The sequence below is a fragment of the Larimichthys crocea genome, chromosome XXII, assembly GCF_000972845.2.
Source record: "Larimichthys crocea isolate SSNF chromosome XXII, L_crocea_2.0, whole genome shotgun sequence".
Taxonomy (NCBI): Eukaryota; Metazoa; Chordata; class Actinopteri; family Sciaenidae; genus Larimichthys; species Larimichthys crocea.
In genome coordinates this window covers 10,505,350-10,523,147 of record NC_040032.1, presented here as the reverse complement: position 1 = coordinate 10,523,147, position 17,798 = coordinate 10,505,350, and the positions used below count along the sequence as shown (strand labels likewise).

At 39.9% G+C, this 17,798-nt stretch overlaps 1 long non-coding RNA gene across 1 annotated transcript; it reads right to left on the bottom strand.

Moving 5' to 3' along the window:
• Positions 1-5,111: 5,111 nt before the first annotated feature.
• Positions 5,112-17,483, bottom strand: LOC113744318 (uncharacterized). The gene is made up of 3 exons (XR_003461438.1): positions 17,376-17,483; positions 5,300-5,380; positions 5,112-5,186 (listed from the first exon to the last, which is right to left on the bottom strand). It is a non-coding gene; the product is annotated as an uncharacterized LOC113744318 (long non-coding RNA).
• Between the last annotated feature and the right edge of the window lie 315 nt (positions 17,484-17,798).

Here is a 17,798-nt window from a genome sequence, read left to right as displayed (position 1 = left end):
TATATATATATATATATATAAACATTGTTTTTATGATGTGTATATGATAACAGAAGATCATTTAACAAGCTGCTGCAATGGTATGAAATGGTATGAAATGGTATGAAATGGTATACACGTCCTGTCTTCTTACTGGGTATGATTCAGAAAAAACAATATTTAAATTGCAATGATTTTTTTGTATATCATCTTTGGTGAAACCAGACATATTTTCTCTTAATTGTGGTTAAAAATGGCATTTTAGTGGCAGAATGTTTAGAAGTTGTGTGGTTCATAAGAAATTGGTCCAATATTTACCTAAGTGGTCAAGAATTAATCATAATCTGTACTTACATTCACATCCTGCGTTGGAGTGAATTGGACTGCCACTAATGTCCTGAAGACGACACACATACATACAAACGATGCTACATTTGCACGAGCTCCTTTCTAAATTGTCTCTGGTTTTATACTGTTAAAACTAAGACATATACATAACAGAGCGATAAAGCAGCAGCAGGCATAACAGGAGACAGATAGAAATTGGAAACAAAGTAGAGTGGCAACATGAGACCGGGCAGAGTGAAACTGTCTTTAGGGAAGGGAACAGATAAGCATTTATGGTCCGCTGATTGGTGCATGTATCTCCCAGGCGTACCTGTAGGCGACTGTGGCAGACTCACGAAAGAAGACGAAGAGGTATATAACAGTAGCAACCCTCCATGGCAACAGAAACCATAGATCTGAGAACTCCTTGTGTTTCATGTGTGAGGGAGTCACGCCAAACTAAGAAACAAGAGAATGCAGCCTGGGAGGAGAGGAGCATGTGTTGAGGATGTGTTGCAACCTTTTTTTTTTTTAAATGCTCTTGCATTCACCTGCCAATAGTGTTAAGAAATCCACGTTTTTCCCCTGTTCCCTTGTTTATAAAGCCAAAATTTGTCTCAAAGCATTGGGGGCTCAGCCCAGAACTAGATTTTCACCTGATAATTGCCCCATTTTGAAGTTATTTCAAACTAAAATGAAATAAAATGGGAGACACTGTGCTTAGGCTGGTTTGCACAATGTCATGAAAACAACATGAAGTCAAAATTAGTGTAATCTAAGTTCTCATTCGACCATATTATCATTATTTTTTTCAGCAGCAGGAGTAGAAAACCCTAAGGACAAAATGATTGCTTTGACATTCATGTGGCAGTATTATGGCAGATTGTATATTGCCAATGCTTTGTTCAATTTTATAAACTGACCACTTGACCAGGTCTTACAGCTTCTATTGTGTGACAAGAACTGTGACAAACTGTCCTGGACCTCGTCTGTCTATCTGATACTCTCCTCTCCCTCACCTCTCCGGTAGCTCGGCTCTTTTTGTGTCTCATCAGTCTCTTGCACTTCTCATTTCCTTTGCTCCTCTCCCTGTCCTCTTGTTCTCTGCAGAGGCAAAGTAAGGTCATCCCATTTTCTTTCAATACTTAGCCCACATGTTCCACATTAATATCACAGCGAGTGAAGACTATAGCTACCAGTGGTTCTCTGTGTGCCGTCACACGCACACAGAGTTATGATTATATCCTTTGAAATACTTTTTCTAAAAGCTTATACGGTGTGCTCTAGTACTCCTCTTTCTGCCAGTCCAAACAATAATCCACTATTGCCAAAATCATCGTCAGGAGGTGTCCTGATGATGATTTTTGGAAAAATAGGATTTGATTAAGGTCTTTGTTGGTTTCGCTGTTGGTGTCGATAATTATTTTCAGAAATGTTCTATTGTTATTGTGATGCTCCACACCATGATCGGCTTTCACTATAAAGAAATGTTAACGAAACTTATATACTCGGAGAAACACAAGTGTAGATTCTCATGTAAAAGCATTTTTACTGCAACCTCCCATTTATCTTATCTTATCTTTTTTGAGAGGGAACTAACTGTTCAAAATAATCATACAGTGCTCTAATAATACCATAAAAGCCTCTTGTGGTAGACACTGACATTAACTGACATCCATTTCTCTAGAAGCTGGGTAAGTAACCGTGTCGGGCGAATTACTATTAAAATATATTTTTGATCTCTTGCTACAATATGAAGCATCCAGGCCTCTGAGGTAGTCTGGGACAGGTCTGCACACTGTCCCTTGTGTTTAAACTAAACATGCAGGAGCAGCATCCAATTTTAATGCTCCACATATCTGCAACAAACTCACTTAAACTGTTTATTCTGTCTTATTATCTATTACGTTTTATTTTACCCTATACAAATGCATTTCATATCGTCTTGTCTTTCTTCCCTCTGGGTCTTTCATGTACTACGCAAAGCACTCTGAATTACCTTGTTGTTGAATGGTGCTGTACAAATAAACTTGCCTTCCTACCCGTAACAATGTTATTGCCTCATTTGCAATCGGCTGACAAAAGTAATAAAGCCTGTAACTGCTAGAGGTCTTTGGAACTTCAGTAGGAACACACGTTGTTTGAAGACATTTGCTGTTGTTTGTATTGGGAGAACAGTTTCAAAAGAAGGCTTGAAGATTATATTTGAATATATCTCAACAGCTTATAATCATGCAGTTACTAACCTGGACTCCAGAGCAGTAGTGGACTAAACTGGTGGATCTGTGTGCTGTTTGAGGACAGCAGGGGGTAGAAGTGGTTTAAGAACAAATGGCCATTAAAAAAGCAAACTATACACAACTGCAATGGCTCTTCAAAGGCTCCGATATTCATATAGTTGATTAAAAAACATCCAAAGCACAGAGCAGTCCACATGGACACGCTGCTTACAGAGTTCCTGTTTTTATGATTTAGTGTTTTCCTTTCAGATTTCTTTCACTGCTGCTGTGAAATTTGACCACTGAGCCATTTGCAACCAAGCTGAACCAGCCTTCTTCTTCAACAGGAGAACTGCATGTCCTGCAAACTGTGAATGTTTTCTTTGACAGCACTGTGTGGTCCTGTTTGGGTTTTTAAGATGAAAGTCAGGAATAATCTGTTTTCTCTCTACACTTGATCAAGTGGCTTCAGCAAACCTGTGTTTGAAGCCTTTTTGAATGTAAATTCGGAGGGTAAACTGTGCTGAAGAGGGCGAAAGGAGATGGTGGGAGGTTAGGTGTTGGTTAGGTCGTGAGTCTGTGTACAGCGGAAACTGGTCTCGAGCAGAGGTGGGCAGCCGGGATGTGCTGCCTGTCCAACAGAGCAGGCTGGGAAGAGGTGGCTGTGGAGCTGTGAATGCGTTGCCAAGGAGCTGCTGAATAAACAGGCTGTGAAGAACAGACAGAGGAGGAGGAGGAGAGAGAAAGCCAAAAAGGCATAGGAGAGCCCTCATGTGTGTCGCCCAGGGGGGCAGAGGGATGGAAGGACTGTGTGTGTGTGTGTGTGTGTGTGTGTGTGTGTGGCGGGGGAGGAGGGCGAGAGCCAAATTGGTTGCTGACATGCGGGCTTGGTGTGAGAGATTATGAGGAATGGACACTCTCTGGACCGGAGATCTGCTGAGAAGCCCGAGTTGTCCTGGCACCTGATGCTGATGACGGGACGCTCTTGGAGGCGTTACAGCAGTCAGACAGGGACGAGGAGCAGAAGCCATGTAAGAGAAGTAGCCAATACACAGAAGGCCGGCAGATTAAATACTACAGGAGGAGATAACGCGATTAGATATTCAGGATGAGGGACAGTGATTGGTTGAAAGTTTTCCAAATAGCATCCAACTCATTCCATCTGAGTGGCACTAAAGGTGATTATTGGAGACCCTGGGTCCTCTTTACCAGATCCAAAATTCTGTCTCAGTTTTATGAGGATTGTTTATGGATTAGATTTTGGAGTAATGACATGTTACACAAGACTTTACTGGAAAATCATGGATTACTTCTGTTTGGGGAGTCCTTGTATACAAGGGATGTTCATATAATCTGTATTTGTGATGACAGGACTCCTGACACAATACTTAGTTTATGTATTTTTTCCCCATAAGAGCTCTAATAAAGTCTAAATGCTTTGTTTTAGTCTGATTGACCTTTAATTAACATTTTCAACAGTTTGTGGCAAAGGGAATGTGTAGTAATTCAATGGATTTCAACAAATTCAGTTTTAATAATGTCAAAATAGATTAAACAAATATAATTTTCAGGAAGACAAGAATGGAACCCCAAACAACGTTAAGCCAACAAGCCCAGAAGATATAAAAAGAATATAAAAACAGATTTAATAATGTGCACCTTGTCTACTTGTAACAGTTTTATCCAGCCGCTTTTTTATTATTAAAGTAAGTTCGTTTAATTCCCTGCGTTTGGGTCCGTCTCTGAACCCCCCGTGACACCACTTGTCTAATAATTGTCTAATCAACTCCAAAAAGTTTCTTGCCTGTGAGTTTGAACTCTTGTGAAGTGTACTGGCTTTTTTAAGTTTGAGCACCTCTCCCAGTGCAGAGGTGTTTGCCACGAGTCCTGTGATGATGACACCCCCTCGATATCACTGTGATTATTATATTTGGCAAAGGCGGCGTGCGTTTAATAATTCCCAAGTGAAACACATGAACTGCACGCCTGACACAGTGTGTGAGCTCACAGTCATGAAGAGACTTTTGGAACTGACGTATGCATTTAGTCTCTGTGAGATCTCAGTGGGTTTCGCTGCATGTATAGCCATGATACAGATAACTGGGTACATGTTCTTTGAATATGCAGTGTTAAATTATGGACTGATAAAAGACAGACACCGGTTGTGACTTCATGTGCGAGGGAATTGGAATGTTGAACGCCGGTCCATTTCAAGGCAAAAGTATACCGCCGTCAAACTGTGCGTGTCACTCTTATTTACTATAGTGATGCCATTTCAAAGATAACTATCAGGGCCAATCAACTTATCAGTAGCAGCTGCACTGAGCCTGATTTAATCCTTTGTTTTACATCAGGTCTTTTTACTCGTGAAGCACTGATGCACAGCAACATCATCCAACGTCGCCGAGCTTCTGGGCCCCGCCCTGCTCGGAGATAAGTGGTGAAGAGCCAGCAAGTTGGTTGAAGAAATCTCCGAGCCTCTGAGGGTTTGAGAAGAAAGTTGTTCAGAACATTTTTTTATTTCTGGGAGATTTGCCACCTGGATGCTAAGATGTAAAAGACATTTTCCATGACATTTCTTGCCTGTGAAAGTCTCGAGTTAAACTGTCTGTAAAAGTCTGGATCAGATACGTCTTCTTCTCTTCCAGGAGATGACACATCCTGGAGGGCATCATCAAATGAGGGAGATAACGCAAGAGCTCAAATCATTGTGAAAGGCATGTTACCCAGATGTTCGGTACACCCAGTGCAGGTATGATCACACTGTCAGGTACCTTGAGGGTTTCAGCCTTCAGACCTGTGCCCAGCATTGATCCAGAAATCCTCTCCCATGTGAATCCACTTGAACTGATATTCTGCATCGAGGGCCATCAGAATGACAGAAGTATAGTTGTTATATAGTTGCAGTAAAGGCTCAGTCATCACTAACACCATCATCAGCCCCCAGCAGTTACATCTGAAACTGAGAATTTGGTGGCCTGAGAAATAAAGAAATTATGCAACCCTGGCCTTCGATAGTTTCAATCTAACATATCGATAATGAAGACGAGACTGTTAAAATATCTCGAGCTTTAGAAGATGCTCTTAGGAAGATGTTTCCCATCAATCGCACCGATCCAATTAGGACAAGTTCCACTTCTCAAAGAACCTCTCTGCTGTTTCCTCTGAACCTCTGTGTGGTCTGCCCAGAGCAAACAACCGATGGAAGGACAAGAAACACAAGAGCCAAAGCCCTTTGCTTAGAATTGTACAGCTTTGAGACAAAAACAAAATGACATGACATGACATACACATCTGATATTCTTACCAATGTTCTAAATTCACACACATCATTCACAGGAGTTCACACTTTACTTTTCGTTAACTCTATTTTTTTTGTTTGTTTGGTGGATTGGACTTTGGACAGCAGCAGAAGCACCACAGGTCGCTCGGCACCTTTTCCCTTGATGATGATCCCACGCACCGACACTCACCCCACAGACAGACACACATGCTGGGCGAGTTCACCTTTATGAGTCATTAGTTTAGCAGCAACGCAGTCAGTCGCTGAAGCTAGAAGACAGGTACCCCACAGAAACTTTCACAGACGGCGGTGAATGTGCTTCCTGCAGGATCCTGTGCAGGTCTGCTCTGTGTTTTATTAAAATCGCTGAGAGAGAGAGCTGTTCTTAGTTAGCACTAACCTAAAGTAAATATGTTTCCAGTGTGAGTTTGCATGCAGAGGCATCGTTATCCTGCACAGATCACACACATACACACCATGCATCAGATTCAAACCACACGCAGCAAATTTAAAGCTCCGACCTCGCGTTTCTTTGTCTCTGATGTAACACGTGTTTCATGCCAGTGCATGCTTAGCATACGACGTGTAGAACAAAGGCACACACACACACACACACACACACACACACACAATCTTTATGGCACACATCCAGGAATGTGCACCCTCAGACACACACACACACACACACACACACACACTCCTTTGTTCTTCACTGTAGTGAATTTAATTAGATTACACATTGTGTGATTTTGCTTTTATTTTATTTGAATAAATGCTGGTTGATCTTGTGCACAAGAGTGAATGCTGCTAACCTCTATTATGAAGAACTACAAATCCTTTAACTACAACAGTAGCTATTTATGGTAATTTTTAGTTATTAATTTAATTATTAATCAGAGCTCCAGATTAATTTTATTAATTTTATGAGAATAACAATCAAACAATTACCTGGCTATGATTTTCCTTTCTTTAAGTGTAGTCCCCCCCCAAGGAACTTTAACATTCATTATTTTTTTTCTTATTGGACTGGATTAATTTGAAAGTGAATTAACTGCACCTGCACATTTTAAAAATCCAACCTGTAAAATAAGAGAAATACTAGTCTGTGTTTGATAATTCACTTATTTCATATTTACAGACAGATTGTGAGACAAGGTGGGAGTCACTGAGAGACTCGTTTGTGAAGTGACGTAGAAAACAGCTTCTCCCCCAGTGGGAGCCGGCGTGACGGGAAGCATGCCTCCCCTCATGTATGCCAAACAGAAGGTTTAAGCCATTTTCAGTTACAAAAATCATATCATAATATTTTACTCACACGTTTGTGAGTAATTTACAGTTACAGTACTTTTACTTCTGGCACCATGGAGGCCTCTGAGGCAAGACAGGACCCAGAGGAAGAGGAGACGCAGGAGGAGCAGGTCGTCAGGCTCCGACGCACACAGAAGCAGAACACTCCAACACATGAATGAAGTGTTTATGGACTTTCTGACAAGTCCACCGAAGGCAATTTAGCCAGTATCAACCCTTTGTCAAGTTTGGTCCCTCAGATAAACAGACTCAATGCTGGAAATAAAACAAGGACCAAACTGAGCTTCTTACAAATACTGGAAAACTCACAAGAGGCTGTCACACCCCAGACAAATTAAATATCCAGTTCTGTTAAGCCAGAAGTGAGCCACAGTGTCCCATATATAAAGATCATGATGCTTAGTTTAAGACAGCAGGTGTGCCTAAACATTACACTTTATATTACTTCTTAAAAACCAGAGAAGGGTGTAATTCAGCTAGGTTCCAAAGATAAAAGCAAAACCTACTCATTTAAATAAAATCCGAGCTCAGTGATTAAATTATGACCTATGAAGATGCTTTAGATCTCAGCGCTCTGCATTGAGATGGTTGAAAACAGTTTATCCTTACATAATTATGCATCATGTCATAGTTTTTTTCTCAGCAGTGTATGCAATTAAAACCCCTCAAACGTTGTTTTTTTTTATTTGAATTTGTGTATCCATGTATACATGTGCTTTGCTTTGCAATTGTGTCACAGCAGCATATTTGGCCCAGAGGGTAGCTCCCTTTGATATTACAAAAATACATGCGCACACAAAAGACAGCTGCTGGAATTTCTTTTTTCAGATTCACACTGGAAGTGTCACTGTTTCTAAGACTTTGTATTTTGTTCCTCAAAGCACATTTATTGGCCTTGGATGAAAGCAATAAGGACTGTGAAGGTTGATGGCTGTCAGCTCATTAATCATATTTTCAGGGGAAGAGTAGTCTTAGAAGATGCCTTACTGTTCGAGCATGTCTCTCCACAAAGCAAATACACTGCCTGAGATTGTGTGCAGGGCGAAACAATCTAAATAAATCAAGTCAGATATTTTTTTTTCTTTTCTTTCTCTGCCTCTGGTGGAGTGAGACAATAAAAGTGACTCTGTCTGTCGCTGCTCAGCATGCTAGGAGGATAATTTGGCCACATCGCTGCATCTAAAGGTGTCCAGATTTCTACATGGACACACAGTAGACACACAGTAGACACACAGTAGACACACAGTAGACACACTAGTAGATAGTGGTGTGACCAACATCTCAAATCTGAGTGTGAAAGTTTCCAAAACATCGAATTTTATTATTAATTTGGATGGTCTACTTAAATAGTTATTTGTAACATTTCAACAGCCAATAATTGAGATTCAATATGAAGAATATGCTTCTGCGTCTTCTCCACTCAGCCACGACTTACTTCTATTGAATTAAATGTCAAATTAAATCAATGATGTATATCTTTTATAATAGTTAATACTGAATAAAATAATATTGCACAGCCAGCTAGTCTGCTCAGTCACACTCCACCCCCGGTGTGCCACCACTAGATTTACTGTGGCCCCATCTGGCAAAAAAAATAGATGTTTTAACACCACTATGAGACTAATTATAGAAAAAAAAATACAAGAACATGCAATAGTAACTGAGAGCAGAGAAGATTTATGAATTATTGGCAGGTTTGAGGAAAAGTGTGTTTTCAGTCATAGCCATGAGATGTGCAATTATGAAAGCTAGCTAGAGAATAAAAAATCATTTCTAGGTCTTGACAAGTTTTTGGAACATAAATACTATATTATAATATATTGTTGACTTAAAGTGTTATGCCTCTATAGTTCCAGAGTGATCTGTAAATCATAATGTACATGTAATGACGCTACATTGATTGAAATGGAAACAATACGTGGAAACATATTGTTGAAATTGCATTCATCTTTCCGAAGACGTCTCAGGCTGTTTATTCTCTGCTTTGTAATTGGACGGTTCATTAATTGTGACCGTTTTCAGAACGTACTTGTACCACTTTACACTGAAAGTAAGGGGGCGAAATGTGGAGGTGTTGTTATTTATAAGTTATTACGCAACAATATGGCCCACTTGGGATGAAATTGGGCTGTATGTGGCCCATAAACTAAAATGGGTTTGACACCCCTGGTTCAGATTATATAAAAAGCAATAAGACACAGTAAAAAGCAGTTTGTTCTGTAAGTGTGCGATGGCCTGAAGTGATAGTGTAGCCATATATCCTTCCTCACTGCACGTTCGTCTGTTTGTAAATATGAAAGGACAATAATAATGAAGTATATATATCAATTAGAGTTTTATACAGCCTGCAGCTGTGGAGCGATTTCCTTTCATAAATCATAAAGTTATTCCAATACAATCATGTTATCTCATTATAAGTACTAATTCCAACCTAAAAAAAACTCTCTATGACTCTCACTTACTAGTCATTTTTAGCGGGAGGTGTTATTTAGCCTAATCAGTGGCATTAATTATGCCTTTTTAATTAACCACCTATGGTTCCTCTTAAAAACCAGAATATTAAAGTTTCACAGATGGTTGTAAAGACGCAGATGATTTGAAGAAGGATGACCAAAGGAGACCATCCATCCATTTATGTTACTAAAGACGGAAAAAGATCATTACGAGCTAAATACTCATTAATTAATTCAAGACTAAAGTGTGAAACCATGACTTCTAATAACAGACAGCTGTACAGTCAAAATAGCTGAAATAGCAACAACTAAATGGCTTACTACTGACACTTGACCTGCACGGCTTGTCCATCATTCCTTTACATTTAGAATTTGAGGATTGTAGGCTCAACAAGGCAAGTGGCTCATCGTCGTGGGCGACTCGATAAGCTGAGCGAAATGTGAAAATGCAGAAAAGATGTAACTGTGAATCTGAAAAATGTTTCATCTGAATCTGTGTGGAGGAAGCTGCAGTCTGCTTCCTTTGAGCACAGATGTTATTCTCTTTGGTTTTCATAAGCACTGAGTTATTCTTCCTCAGTTTTTTTTCCTCCTCTCCGCTCGGCTACAGTACACTCACAGTCCTGAGAGACAATCAGACAATCAAAAGATGTTTACCAGCCATTAGGAGTTTCTGCTCACCTCGATGAGGCGAAATGAGGAGAGTGGAAAGGAAATCAACAACTTTTGGAGACAGATCCTTAATTGTTTTTACTCCATTTTGACATTAATTAGGTTGAAATATAACGAGGAAAGCGTGAGGGAAGAGATAGCTCCAATTGGGAGTTAGAAGGTAGACGGCGAGACTTTTCTCCAGTGCTTAAATGTCTATCACGGGCCTCTAAGTGGGCGCTCTGCAGCACGAATACAGTATTTACTGTCTGACAATTAGCATTTACAATATCTGCTGGCAGGATGAGCCTGGTTGTTCTATCACTGCGGGTATCTAAGCACGGTAATGAATGTCGTCCTGGTCCGAACCCGAATACATTTAACGTGGGGGATGGTCCAATGGCATCACCTCCATGCCCCCCACTGCACCATGATATTGGTGCTATTTGATTCTGTTCATTCTCTACAGAAGTAATGACGATATTCAATGAAATTGCTTCTATTTTTACTTCCGTGTGAATAATAGCAGTTGGTTTTGTGTCCACATGCTTCGTTCATCTCTAACATGAGCCAGTCTTCATGCATATTTAATTGTCTGGACAGGAATCAAAACCAAGATAATTTCTTTTTGAAATAAATAAATAAATAAATAACAAAGGTCAAGCCATCCTCCTATTCTTTTTGATGCCATCCTGGCCACAGATTCACAAAGCCAGCGATGCTGCACCTCCGACCACCTGCAGTCTTCTCACCACTTCCCCCTTGGAAGCCCTCCTACCCTCTCTCTCTACTTTTACGAGCAGAGAGTGTGGGCGGAGTATCTTTTGCCCTTTGAACTGATTTCATGGGAATTCATTGAATAATGTACAATATTACATTGTCAAATAAAATCTCAGTTACAGCAATGAGATTTAGTGCATGAGAACGGTTAATTTCTGACCTGGCCTTGGTCATGATGCTGACATACTTTGTCTTCCACTCTGTCCGATACAGAGAATATTATAGACCCATGATGAAACTGACACAAGGGCAGGATTTAGAGAAAAGGGGCGCAATTACAAACCCATCTTCTAACTTCAGCACCGCGGACAGCGCCATTTATCATTACACAGTCGGGCTCCTGATATTTCAGAGACATGGTCGGTTGCACAAACCTCAGTCACATAAAGGGTCAATGAGTCAGGCAAGACAACACATTCAACTAAACAACCCGGACGCCCTTGTACTCTCTTCTACTTGGAGATGGAGAACAGTCCCCATCATCCCCTCTCCCAGTGGAGACAGCATTGCCTCAGCAACAACTGCAATGTCATTGGTTGAGGGTATTCATGTCAGGATTCCTATTAATTTTGGTGACTTTCCTGTAGCACCACTGCAAGCCAATCTTGTACACATCGTGCAGATTAAAATCTCATTTTCTTACAAAACACAAAAAAAGAAAGTTGTTGGTGCTGCTAGAGGGTCTTTTTCTCTCAATTTGAGTTTGAACAAAGGACGTTGGAAGTGTGAAAAGTCCAAGTAGGTCTTATTCATTACCTCTACCTAAATAATTAAGCAGTTTACAAAGCTTGTCTAAAAACCTCCTAAAAACAGTGTAGCTAATGTAAAAATGTTCTAATGTCTTAGCACGTTACATCAACAAAATTATCATTATTCAGCCAGGATGGAATTTCATGGCAATCCATGACGTCCAGTTGTGGTGATATTTTACTTACAACTTGCTTGCGGTAGAATTCATTTCTCTGGAATAGGATGGATGGACAATAGAGGATGATAAGGAGTTGCACTTATCATCGACGACCTTCCAACTTCAGTGTGTTCATGAGCTTTTAAGGTGTAATGTTAAAAAAAACATGGACACTATTATAAAAGCTTTGTTGTATTTTAACCCTGGCACACATGGATACATGGATAATACCGTCAAGCTCTAGCAACACAGCTGGATGGCTACAAGGCCACGGGATTGTGGAGAGGACATGGATAAAAACAGGCACATCTCATCCAAAAATAATCAGTTCTGAAAAGTTTTGTTGGACTTCTGAGCTGGCCTTATGCCAGCATGATGAAACCGACTCCTTGAACAACACTGGCATTTTGCGAGGACGTGAAAAACTGCACAAGCTGTTGGACTGCATTGCTGTCAGAGGTAAAGGATTACATTCTAGTGGAAGTAAAGAGCACTGGTTTTACTGCCATTCAAGGAGATGAGACAACTGACATTTCCACCAACTGCTAGCGAGTGCTTGTGTTCGATTTTTCAAGTTCATTGCCATCCAGAATGCAACCAGCGACATCATCACAACAGCATTTCTGGAAATGCTAAGACTGATAAAGTCAAAACTCTTCATAGCTGTTTTAGATGTACTTCCATTTGTATGAGGTCAATTCATATTTACAAGATTATCTTGGGACTATTTTGGGTATTTTATAACGATCCACAATTATTTTGAGCATAATTTAATTTACTTACTGGGTTCATTTAAGTGCAGAAAATGTTTATATGTCTGTAACTGTCTTTGACAGGATCCAGTGTTCATTATTTAGTATTTCATGCAATATTAATGTTTGTATGTGTTGTACGGCTGTACAACACACACACAGTTTTGAAACACAAGTTTGGAGTTTACTTTTTTCTGCACCTTGGAGCACTTCACAGCCATGGTTATATGCATTCAGTAACACATTTTTTTCTAATTGCACAGAAGTCTTAGTGATCTCAATAAATGAACATTTTCTTTTACATATTTAATTTTATGGTGAATTCACCTGTGTGGGTTTCCAAAACACGGTGTCCTGATATGTTTGCCTAGATGTTATTTACTGTGTTTTTATGTTGGAATTAAATAATTGTTAAATATTTAATTGCAAAGTAATGCAGTTTTGATACCTCCACCTTTTTTCTCTCTCTTTTTTTTGGTCAAACAAAAAGTGTGTTTGCTGACACTGTTTGGATGCCACACGTAGAAAAAAAAAACACCAGCCACCACTGCTCTGAGACCATGACTGTCTGAAACTAAGTACATAGAAATCCATCTAGTATTCCATAAAATATTCTAGTTTGGACCAAAGTGGTATCCAATCAGCTGACACTGCTACACCCTAAAGTGTTGGTCGTGATATATTTAGTATTTTGCAATCCTGGATTCCTGTTAGTGCTTCCATTGTAATTCCACTAATGGCTGGTTAAATCCAAGTGTTGTCATGGGCAATATTTTTCCTCAGGAGTGGATTTTTAAAAGCACAGAAGATTTCATCTATGCACTGCACTGATGGTATCATGACGTTGACGTCAGCAATGTCAAACAATCACACAGAGAAATATTTATCATAGAGGAGGCTGAGACTCATATTTCGCCATGAATGCATCAACAACAGACCTACAGCCTCAGGCTTCGGTTCAGACTACTGTCAACTGTACAGACACCAATCAATTAAGTCAATTTTACCGAAACTGGTGATGATAAACTTTAGTAAAAGTACTGAAATACTTATGAGTGGATGAACTGGACTGGCAGTTACGCATAAATATTTCTGGGAAAAAATCCAGATGTCCAAACCAAAGTAGGTATTGATTTTTGTTTTTTCTTTTTCACCCTTTTCCCCAACAGACTCATGTAAAAGAGATGTCTTTTCTATTGCACCTCAGGGGGATTCAAGAGCCATGTGAAATATTTATAGCTGAAAACATCATAAGTGCAGTAAAATAAACAAGATAAGGGAGCCAGAAACATGGACAGAAAACCAAGTTTGAAGTCTACCTGACCAAGACAACCTCTGGCTGCTACACTCTTCCTTACCAACAAGTAGAGTGCCTTTTCACACAAAGCTGACCCTTGATTTTAATAGCATCCACACAATATCTAGAGAGTTCAGAGGTTGGAACCAGATAGCAAGGTACACAGACAAGTTTTAAAATGGAAGAAAATCATCTTACGATGTCAAAACAGAGGAAGGTTCTCTTGGAAAAAAGAGTAAAGGGTTACAGCATACCTATGGCTTGTTGACTTCGATCTGAACTGTGGTTAGAAAGTTTACTTGTATGAACTCAAGCCGCTCACTTGTTGGATATTGGAGTCTTGGTGAGACGATGGAAGTTTACTGAAGCATGATAGACATTTCTGCACATTTTGCCATTCTGATTTTTAGAGTAGTACCAGTTCTGAAGAGATAAGAAATCCAGTCCATGCTTGGTTTGGTCTCAGTATACTGATGAAATCTTTGAGTTTCTAACTATGTTGGCGACACGGCTCTAACTCTGACAACTCCCAGCTGAAATGTCAAGACATATTATACAGACTTCCATGGTTACCAGGATGCATCCTAATGATGAATGGATTGGTAATTCATTAACTTTTTCTCTGGCACCTGAATCATGCATACCTAAATACTTAAATGCAAAATACTGTTGTTGAATTCTTAAAGAAGGAGCGACAACTCTGACATGGAAACTAAAGAATAGTGTCATCAGCTGTTATGCAATCTTCTTATCATGTGTAGAACATTACCCACTACCTCTTGGAATACAAACTAGTTAGTTATGAAACTAAACTTCCGGGAACTCAAGGACTTCTGTTGCCAAACCTATCAGAATGAATTTATCAAACTGATCTATCATGTATTAAATGTATTCACCTTAATACTTGCAAACGCAATGACTCAGCCTCAGCTGTACTTTGCGTTCACAGTTAATTAGCATGTATTTAATTATAATACTGCTCATGGTAAACAGCTAAACATCAACATGTCATCGTGAGCTTTATCTAACCAGCCTCACAGAGCCGCAGACTCTGGCTGCAAAATGTCGTCATGTTTGTTCCTTCTAAATAATTTAAGTACATTTTCACTCCTGACAAAGTGCACCTGGAGGAGGACTGAGACTTGCATTACCAGGTGTCTTATTGCAATTCTTCAGGTGTCAATCAAATATTCTCACCTGAAAATAAACAATCATGGCTCTATCACGCCAGATTTTGGGCTGCAAAAGGATTTCAATGCAATCTTCCCAGTTCCAGCCTGCAGAAACTAAGATTACGTAAGAGACTAAGTTCATTTTGGTGAACTCTGACCCACAGATTTTGAGCTGTTGACAACTCGCAAACACTAACAGTTCTGATCTTGGATCTAGTTGGAGTAAGGAAAACTATTAAATTAGCTTTTTTGTACCATCTGATTTTATGTAACCCTGAATGACTCAAACAAACAATAGCCTCTTCAGGAGCTGCAGTAAGTCACCAAGTTTGCAGCTACATTTATGTAACCCCAGTCCCATGTAGCTAGGAAATATTGACTGACAAATAATTGGGGTGTTGTAGTACAGTGGGACGGGGCCTGAGTTCGTCTGGAGATGGCGCTACCTGTGATAAATGTGATATGAAATAACCTGGCGGTGCCTCCAATAACGTTAAGAAGTAACACAAAATTGGTACTTCCCCTTTAAAGTAAAGGTTCACTTTAACCTATTATATATTTATCCAGAAGTATCACCCTTGTAAGTACAACACAGGATTTAGTGGAAACAACAATAATTATGTATTACAAAGTTACGAATTGGATGTTCAAATGAGTCAAATAGTTCACTGTTGACCTTTAAGTATGCATTGATAACAGTATTCAAAACTCCTATATAATGCTCTGGAAGGTTTAGCACACAAATGATGAACCCAGTGAGAGAATGTGAGATCAAAATAAACAAGTAAACTCAAATGTCCACAGCCCACACTCGCACACACATTCACGCAGGGCTGTTAATGAAAAACGTTGCAGGCCTGGTCGAAGCTTGTGAGCGTGGAGGCCGAAAACGAAAAACCAGCATAAACAAAAGCACGTGCAAAGGGTTAATGGTGTACTCACGAGTCCAGCAACACTCAGAGATTAAGATGGAAAACGGGCAAAAGGCAAGGTGCAGTTTCAGCGGCAAGAAAACAGAGCGTGCAGCAACACATTACAATCACACAACAGTACTGAGTACATTTAAACTAGGGCTGTCAATCGATTAAAAAAAAAATTAACTAATTAATCGCAAAAAATTCTGTAATTAATCGCGATTAATCGCGATTAATCTATCAATAAATGTATCAATAAATTAAATGCATTTTTCTGAGACTGAAGCTTATAATGAATATTTATTTATGTAAAATGATCAAATTAATGTAGAATAAACACAGAGAAAGTATATTTCAATTCATTCATTTTATTGGCTTAAGGTGCACATATGCACAGTGCAAACGGAGAAAAGCCAGAATGAGGAAATATACTGACGAGTGCCACACTCTTGTAGTGTAGACAGGGTGTTTTGCTTTGAGGTGATATGTTAAAGTCGTGTTACTTCTGTGGAATTTAAATTCGGCTTTGCAAACTGTGCAAATGCCTTGTTTTTGTCCAACGAGCCGTCAGGCAACTTTTTAAAATGAAATGTTCCCTCTAAAAGTCCGTCCTTATCCATCTTTCCGCCATAAACACTCCTTAAGTTAGGATAGATCATAGACATATATACATAGACTCTCCTTTAGTTAGGATAGATCATAGACATATATGCACAGACTCTCCTTTAGTTAGGATAGATCATAGACATATACATAGACTCTCCTTTAGTTAGGATAGATCATAGACATATATACATAGACTCTCCTTTAGTTAGGATAGATCATAGACATATATACATAGACTCTCCTTTAGTTAGGATAGATCATAGACATATAGACTCTCCTTTAGTTAGGATAGATCATAGACATATATACATAGACTCTCCTTTAGTTAGGATAGATCATAGACATATATACATAGACTCTCCTTTAGTTAGGATAGATCATAGACATATACATAGATGCCTCATTGAGCAGGTTGGTCCGTTGCTGCGATACGTTACGTCCGCCATATTGGATGTGGCAGATCTGCCCGTAAACTAATACAAGCAGGGCCGGTTTTAGCTGTGGGCAATGTGGGCGACCGTGCAGTGCGCAGTCTCCGTGAGGGCTTTAAGTTAATGCCTCTTATACACCCATTCACACACACACACACTAATATATCTGGGAAACAAAGCTCTACTTTGCCACATCCAAAATGGCGGCCGCCACCGGAAGTAAACAAAACCGCGACAAACCGCGACAAAATTAACGCGTTAATTTTGACAGCACTAATTTAAACACATGAATTTACCTCTGGCAGCTTCTCAGAGTTCTGATACATAAACGACGGGACAACTCTCCGTCCGTCTTGGGAGTTAGGAGTATTTTTACAGTTTATAGCTATCCAGCTCGGACGCCGATAAAGCAGCCTCTGCTGTCGCTAATGTGCTGCGGCACGTAGGTGATGCTAAGGCCCTCCTACCTGAACAAGGTGAGGACAGGATTGGCTAAGGCCCTCCTACCTGAACAAGGTGAGGACAGGATTGGCTAAGGCCCTCCTACCTGAACAAGGTGAGGACAGGATTGGCTAAGGCCCTCCTACCTGAACCAGGTGAGGACAGGATTGGCTAAGGTCCTCCTACCTGAACAAGGTGAGGACAGGATTGGCTAAGGCCCTCCTACCTGAACAAGGTGAGGACAGGATTGGCTAAGGCCCCCCTACCTGAACCAGGTG